The sequence below is a fragment of the Dreissena polymorpha genome, chromosome 4 (assembly GCF_020536995.1).
Source record: "Dreissena polymorpha isolate Duluth1 chromosome 4, UMN_Dpol_1.0, whole genome shotgun sequence".
NCBI classification, from domain to species: domain Eukaryota; kingdom Metazoa; phylum Mollusca; class Bivalvia; order Myida; family Dreissenidae; genus Dreissena; species Dreissena polymorpha.
Genome location: NC_068358.1, coordinates 97,668,511 through 97,676,889, shown reverse-complemented (window position 1 = coordinate 97,676,889; position 8,379 = coordinate 97,668,511).

The following is an 8,379-nucleotide window of genomic DNA, read 5'->3' as shown; positions in this document are numbered from 1 at the left end:
TTCACAATTAGCCATATAACGAAAAATGCTCCGCCCCCTGGGGGTCCTGTTTTTCAACCAACCGGAATCATTTTCGAACTCGTCCAAAATATCATTTGGACAAATCTTCTGACGAAAGTTCATAAAAATCAGACAATAAATGTGGCCTCTATAGTGTTAACAAGGTTTTACTATAGAAATATATAGTCATATTAGGAAAAATGGCCCGCCCCCTGGCGGCAATGTTTTTCAAGCAACTGTAACCATTTTCGAACTCGTCCAAGATATCGCAGAGACAAATGATCTGACCAAATTTCATTAAGAATATACTATAAATGTGTCCTCTATAGTGTTAACAAGGCAACTGTTGATGCCGTACGACGAACAACGGACAAAAAGCGACCATAAAAGCTCACCATTAGCAGATGGTGCTTAGGTGAGCTAAAACCAACACCAACTCCCAATAAAGAGACAAGACATTCTTTCCCCATGTTCAGTAAAGTGTCAACAACAAGCATGAAAAATTCAGTCCTTGAGTAAAATCATGAAGAGTTCAAATGTGCAAAAGTGATTATTCGTGACCATTAATTCTACAGAAAAAGTTAAGTTGTTTCATTCCTGCTCTGTTCTGCTTGCCCAAACCCAGAACGTAATACACCCGCTTTTCAACAAAATGGTTTTCCATTTGAAAACCACCTACTGCATTATTTCAGTGAGAAGATATCCAGGAAGTCAGTTGTACCCCTAATAAATTGTTTTGTTTTGCCTATTTGTGTGCGGTTCATGTGCGCACACACATAATCTATTCTTTTTCCACAATCTTATCGCCTAAATTCACAAATGTGATCATTGATAACAAGAAATATCTTTAAAAAAGATATACGGCGTAAATAGTTTAATGAATGAGATCAAGGATAGCGAATGTCTTTTTCTGTGCAGTTCTTAGCTGCATCACACGCAGTACGGGATGTTACGGGGAGTTTTCGCGGCTTATTTTACATTATAACATATTGCTGGTCATAAACCTATAGATACAAAACAGAAAACCAAAAGAAGAATGTAAGTGAAATTTTAAACATATGAGTCAACCGGCCACACGAGAACAAACCTGTTTTAGTGGTCTGTCGGGCATTGCTATTTGATTCGATTATTAACAGTATCGAGAATCATCGTGCTCATGCTTAAAGTGATATTATGGGCATTTTGCACTGTTGAATTGAGCTGAAAAGAATTAACAGGTCAAAATAGTTAGTTAAAATGTGGTTACTGATCAATTATCTGCAACTCACCTTGCTACCAGTTGTTTATAAAAATATATTTTATATTCGATATTCTTACGTGACCCACCCAGTCCTGTAAGCCGAAATGATCCGTAAAACAATATTGTGTCTTTGTGTCGTATGAACAAATCTGCACTAAAACTAAATTTAGGTTCAACTCGTAAATGCATGATCAGTTGTCAAACGAAAGTACGGTTAATATTCAAATGCATTATTTTTCTCTTTCTGGTATATTGTTTTAGTATGTTGATGCTGCATTAATTACTATAAGTGTATATGAAGTAGAAACATCAAAAATAATCAACGGTTGCGATAGACACCTATAAACTGTTACATGCTCATAATATCACTTTAGTACATTAGGCAATATGGTGGAATAATTATTGTTAAATTTATTAAAAATAATATTTATCATTGTATTGTTGAAAACACATTAAGAATCTATTATTGACATACCATAATTATATTGCTGAATATCTTCTTTTAACATATTTCTGGTCTAAAGAAAATTCCAGGTAACCTAGTTCACGGATAGCGTCTTTATTATATAACGATTATTTTACTGACCGCGAACTCCGGTGATGACCTGTATATAAACTCTGAATGTCCGCGACTTGACCCGAAACCTCGCGGGTTGAAATGCAATTCTTTAAAGTGAGGCCTCGCTTCCACTGCTCTTTATACTTTTACATGTTAACATGTTGACAGGAATATGGAAGTAAGTACTAAATATGAGAACATAGCCTTTTAAGTATAAACGCTTTTGCGCTGGTAATACTCTGAAAATAAAAGGTGTACGCACAAACTGTATTGATGTCGAGAATTGAGTGTAAAACTGTTCTATCTATTAAGCCTTTTCATTAGAGATAAAATTGTTTCATACAGTAAAACAGTGGTACAAAGACGCGGATATGTTTCCAATGTTCTGGTGGTATACTCAAATCAGCCAATGGAATAAATGAAGTGTATTCATTCGTACCTAGCCGCGGGAAATTTTATTTGAATTTTATTGGACACTTACAAAGGTCAAGTCAGGGTGAAAAGCTGGCTTATGCAGCTTACGCCGAAAAAATAAGGAATTTTAGGCAATTCCATCAATGCTTGTATTGTTGTATGCGTAATAAAATGACATTTGTCAAGTGTTTGTTAATAAGCTGTAATTAAATACATGAATAGTACGAGTTATTATTTGATTATTGCTTTTAGTTCCTTTTATAATACTGAAATCTTTTCAAACTTTTAGGATTGATTTTAAATAAACAGTGACACCCACTCTCTTTCATGGTTAATATTTTGTTAATTGTTATTATCATTTTATATATCATGTCATCTTTGTTTGCATGTTTTATACTGTGTTTGTTGTGTATTGAGTCTATTGACACCACAAGTGTTATTCTTTTGCATTTAAATATGTGTGCCTGTATGCATTGATAATGAAAGTGACTACATTTAAGAGCCATTCTACAGAAAATGTCCTTTTTTAAACATAACAAAGGAACAAGAGCTTTGTTTGTGAAACACAATGCCCCCTATTGCGCCTCTTTGAAGCCATATATTTGACATTTGACCTTGAAGGATGACATTGGCATTGACCTTTCATCACTCAAAATGTGCAGCTCCATGAGATACACATGCATGCCAAATATCAAGTTGCTATCTTCAATATTGCAAAAGTTACGACAAAGGTAAAGTTTAAGGACAGAATGACGTACAGAATGACAGACAGACAGGCCAAAAACAACATAATCCCCGATCATTCAATCCGGGGGCATAAAAATCCAAGTTTTAGAAGTAATAAATTTATTTGTGTTATTTAATAATTATGTGTACTCTTTATCTGTGGTAAAATAACAACTGCAACGATAACATTTCAATATTATTGCTGACTATCAAATAAATTCACAGTAATGTTTACATTTTGTCACTACCGTAACATTAATTAAAATTCATATGTATTTGCAATAATAATTGTTTTCATATCGATGTTTGATATCAGTCCAATTAACGTCTTAAGTACTTTTTGTCTATACCTTACTTCAACCAGATTATTATTAAAACTTGAAAATCTAACCATTTAATGACAACAATGTACAATAAGTGAAAAAGTCTGTCTTTATAATTTTCTTTAAAATTCCATATATTGCAAAGCACCGGTCACACTTTGGCATATACTTACATATGACTTTGTTTATTGAAGTCAATTACTTTTCGAGGTGATGTATGCAATCATTTGTCACTATTCAGTTAAACTGATGCCGTTACGGAAGTCAAGTTAATGTTACGGTAGTGACTAGTTGTTACGGTAGTGAAAAGAAATGAAGCATGTCTTTAAAGAAGTTAAAATAAGTAAATTAAGCCCAGTCGAATATTCTCCAAGAACTCCTCTACAAAGAGGTATGAAAATCTAATAAATAGATGCTAGCTTCTATCTTTTTATTGATTAAACAGTATCTTATTCTTAATAAACGTTCATCATGCGTTTCGTTACGTCTCCGATATTGTATTTTATCACATGCTTGACGTCGTGGGAGTTTAATAGTCATTACGTTTTTTTTCATAATAAACTCGTGTCATAACACTTTTACGTGACGTCTCTCTTAGTGCACGGACGTCGATTCAATTTGCCGCGTTAATATAGGGAAAAGAAAGACTTAATGTCAATATTTATAAGCAATAAGATTGAACATGTGATAAAAAGAATAATACACGAGTGTCTTTTGACATTGAATTTAATAAACTCGTTGAATAAAATTATAAAATGCTCGGCAGAGCCTCGCAATCAATTTATCGAACTCGTTTAATAAATTCAATATGAAAAAAAATAAATGTAAAATCCTCTATGTCCGATATTATGTTGTCGGTCAATATCTTTACGTCATTAATGTTTACTATGTTTGTTCAAACCAATTTAAAATAAAATTTGCATTCTGTATTTCGTTATTTTTAGTCTAAAACAATAGAACCAACAACTATTTTTCACAAACAAACAAAAACCCACATGTATTTAATAATCATGAACAAATGTTTTAGAACATTAAATTAAGTTCCATACTAAAGTTATTGAATTCGTTGAATAAAATAATATTTTGCTAGCCAGAGGCTCGCGCTCTCGGTGTTCTAAGCCTCGCAACTTCTCGCTATTCAACGCTAACCTAGTATTCTCTATATATTTCATTGACATGCAACCAATTTACAAAATTGTAGTGCCTTTTTCAAAAGAGTTCCTTTTCTTTTCGGTATTAAAAGCGATTTAGCGATCGCACCCATGCTTTTTGTAATGTATTCCTGCATCCTATGTGTGTTTGCAACATTTTGGCGCATTTCAGTGGGGATTACGTTGAAAGATGAATGGTTGGGGTGCGCTGATTGAAGTGCGGCGCTTTTGTCGAAATTTCACCTTCAAAACTCTATTTTCCAAGGGTGCTTTCCTTTGGGCGAATTTTAATTTCTTAGAAGTTGAGAGACCATATATTTTTGACTGCATTTATTGAAAGAGGACAGCTTTATCTTTAAAATGATACCAGTCTTGAACAATTTTTTTATATATAGGAGATACAAGAAAAATGCTTTGAAAGTTGGCAGTTTTATAATGGGACCCTTTGGGAAATGGAATTAGTGTAATATAACCTGTCGAATTTTTCAAAATGGCGCTGACGATGAGTGGGAAATCATTGTGCGAAATAACTCGTTTAGTGTTAATAATACGTGCATTTTACGGTTGATAAATGAACGGATAAATCAAAAGAAAGGTGAGTGATGAGTTTATGACAGTTGCTACTTCCTTGTTTTATTTTAATTTGTTAGAAATTGCAGCAAAATAGATAACCGATGAAGCGTGAGAATTGCAAGACCGTGAATTTCTAAAGGTCACAATATACTAAAAGATTTTCTACACAAATTCAATGTAAAAGCAATAACTTTAACAAACAATAAAGTCAAACTTTCGCAAATAGAGACCCTTATAAACATACCTTTTCTTAAAGAGCATTCCAAGCCGCAATGATTTAAACAATAAAAAAGATAGGTCATGCGTTTTGCAAGCGTTTTGCAAGAAAGAACTCGACGCGAAACAACGGTCACTGTTTAAAGGCCATCTGTTAACCAGCTCAGTGATTTTTTTTGCCCAAAATTACACTACGCGACCCGTGATTTTTGCCTAATTTGCTAAGTCAAGGCGGGCATTTTGCTTTTGGGGTGGAAAATCACCGCGATTTCACGTGACTCGTCACTCCGACGGCGAGAGCAAGATAATCTTCGCGCTAAATCCCCTCAATGTTGTGGTGATTCGCTGCCATTCGCCGCAATTCGCCGTGATCGCAGTGACAACGATGACTCGCCAATTCATGCATAGAAACCGAATCGTATCGATAACTTTATACATGTACATAACGCTTCTAATGTTCACAATTATCCGATAATCCAACATCAAACAAATAATCTTGAACATTTATGTCGGTAAATATGTTTGAGAATTTCATTAAAACAACCATATGACTACGCCATTTTTCAGAAGTGTAAAGAGTACAGCGCATAATGTGGGACACAGCTTTCATTGGACGAGCGTATTTAAATTTAGATTGATGCAATACGATCTTACAAAAAAAACGTTTTATTGTGTCATACGCCTTCATGTAAAAAACGTTTTCCTCCTGGGAATTGTGCTATTAATGCATAATATTATCAAAACATGCTTTCAATATAGTCGTCATGTATATTTCCCGACAAAAGAGTGCGAAAATTATGCGGCAATGCACAACGTAAAGGTATACGAGTGTGCAAGTATTGATTTTTTTATACAAACTGCGTAGCGCAGAGAACATTGAATTCTGTTGATTTCGGTTAAATGTTTCTTTGGTATTTTTAAAACAGTTATATCGCCAACAATTTGATATTTCTTTTAAAGTCATTCAAATCAAACACGCCGTATCCGTATCGTTACTGATAGAAGTAAGACATAATACCTTGACTTGTATAGTTTTTTTTGTTGTGAGAGACCATCTGAGTAAACGCCGAAAAATATATCCAAACTGTTATTTTTTTGTCAATGCTCTTTGATCCATTATCGCACTTAATTGGCAGCGCCATCCTGTTGTTTCTGTGATTGTCACATCTTTTCACAGTTTGAACACGTACAAAGAGTGCCAATTAGACACTTGAACAAACACTATCACCCGCTGGACAGTACACACTAAATAATTAAATGTTGAGGGTTTTTGTTTTTGGCGTGAAAACCCAGAGAAATGCATGTACATTATACATGTACATCATCATAAATTTATTGAACTCTGCGAACGCTAAGTGCTACGTTGATATACTCGTGTTTTTTTTTCAGCAAAACAAACACAATGTTTAACGGCTTTAATATATAGGCAATGATGTAATAACAACAAATTATATAGCACGATGTCATAATAACATTTACTTAAAAATAGAACAGTAATGTATTTCCGATTTCCGGCTTATCAAGCATTGTGAATGTATGTACAACGCTCGGAAAGTAACGCGAGTAACACGAGTTATCCGTATAGGAGCCTGAAACAGAAAATAAATAAGTAAAGCATATTTAGTCCAAATAATTAGATGTAATCTACCGATTACATTTAACCTTTAAATGAAAGTGTTACTTAAACAATTTTCCGTGTCTTAAGGCGCGAATATTTTGCTAAACACTGTTAACAAAAGGGCTACACGTTATAATTCTTAATGAAATGCAAAAATAAGTATTAACATAATTAATAACGTCAATAAACACAACGGTAAGATCAAAGTTTAAAAGGAAAACTTATATCATATTTCTCGTAAATTACCAAAATTATTAGTTTCGTCGAAATCAAATACCATGTAGAGAAACAAGGTATTTATAACCGACCAATGATGAAACACTATGCAACTTTCAATTTACACAGTGCTACGCTACATGTATATTTCAACAATATGGAATTTGAACAGTGGTAGTGTATCGGGCCTGGAATATAATTGCTTGTAAGTTTTAATAAACATTCTGCTAATGCATATAGTTTAAAACAGTGTCCGACAAATTTCTTATTTTTCAGGTAGCCCACTGGGCTACCAATAAAAATATTTGGTAGCCCATAAAATTTTCCTACAAAATGATAAGAGGCAGGTTTTCATCTTTATTTTATTTCTTCATTTACATATACATAATACGTATACATACATATACATAAAACAGCAAGTAGTCTGATGTACACAGTCAATATCGTAAATTAATGTTACAGTACAGGCACCGTGTACTTAAATGTAAATGTACCAAAGAAAATCATATGCTACATGTAGATATTACATGTATGTGCACATGTATGTGTACTTAAATTCGGACAGCACGTTAAGTCGTAAACGTAAATAAAGCGTTTAGATGATCAATACGATTGACTCGTATAGTGTTAATCAATGCTATTGCCCTTTTAACAACAAATACCGAGTTTCAAGAAATCAAGAGTATTAAATCATTTATTTTACTTGTGTCCGACTTTAAGTACTGTCCGAATTTACGTATTGCATCCGTATGTTACGACACTTGTGTGCAGTCAGTATACAATACAATAATTGTTTCAATAATGAAGGAAACTGATACAGCGTAACGGTAATGATACAGCTTGTTTACATGATATTTTATTAAGAGAAAATGTCAATGCCAATGATTCGCGAGATACCCCGGTACTTTATTTGAAATTCACGAAACTTTTAATGGAAATAATGATCTCAATGTTGTACCCGCTACGAAATTTTTATTTACAAATAAATACACCCACGCCAATTTTCGCGCGCTTTTTTATCGGGACAAAGAAATTCATTTCTTAAATGTAGAATTTTTTAACCTAAAATAGCTGTACACAACGCGTGCAACCGTGGCAGGTTATTTACTCATTTGGCAATAACAACGGTCCTGATGGTAGCTTATTTCCATATCTTTAAATAGAACCAATGCCGAAATTTATTTGACACTTTAGAAAATTTCAAACGTTTGTGTTTATGACTCTTATCGTCTATATTACCCACCCATAATTTGGTTTTAAAAATATAAATCTGGCATATATGGATTATTGATTAACAGTCGATAATCCAATTATTAATTGACAATGCAAACTAATTAGCCGGT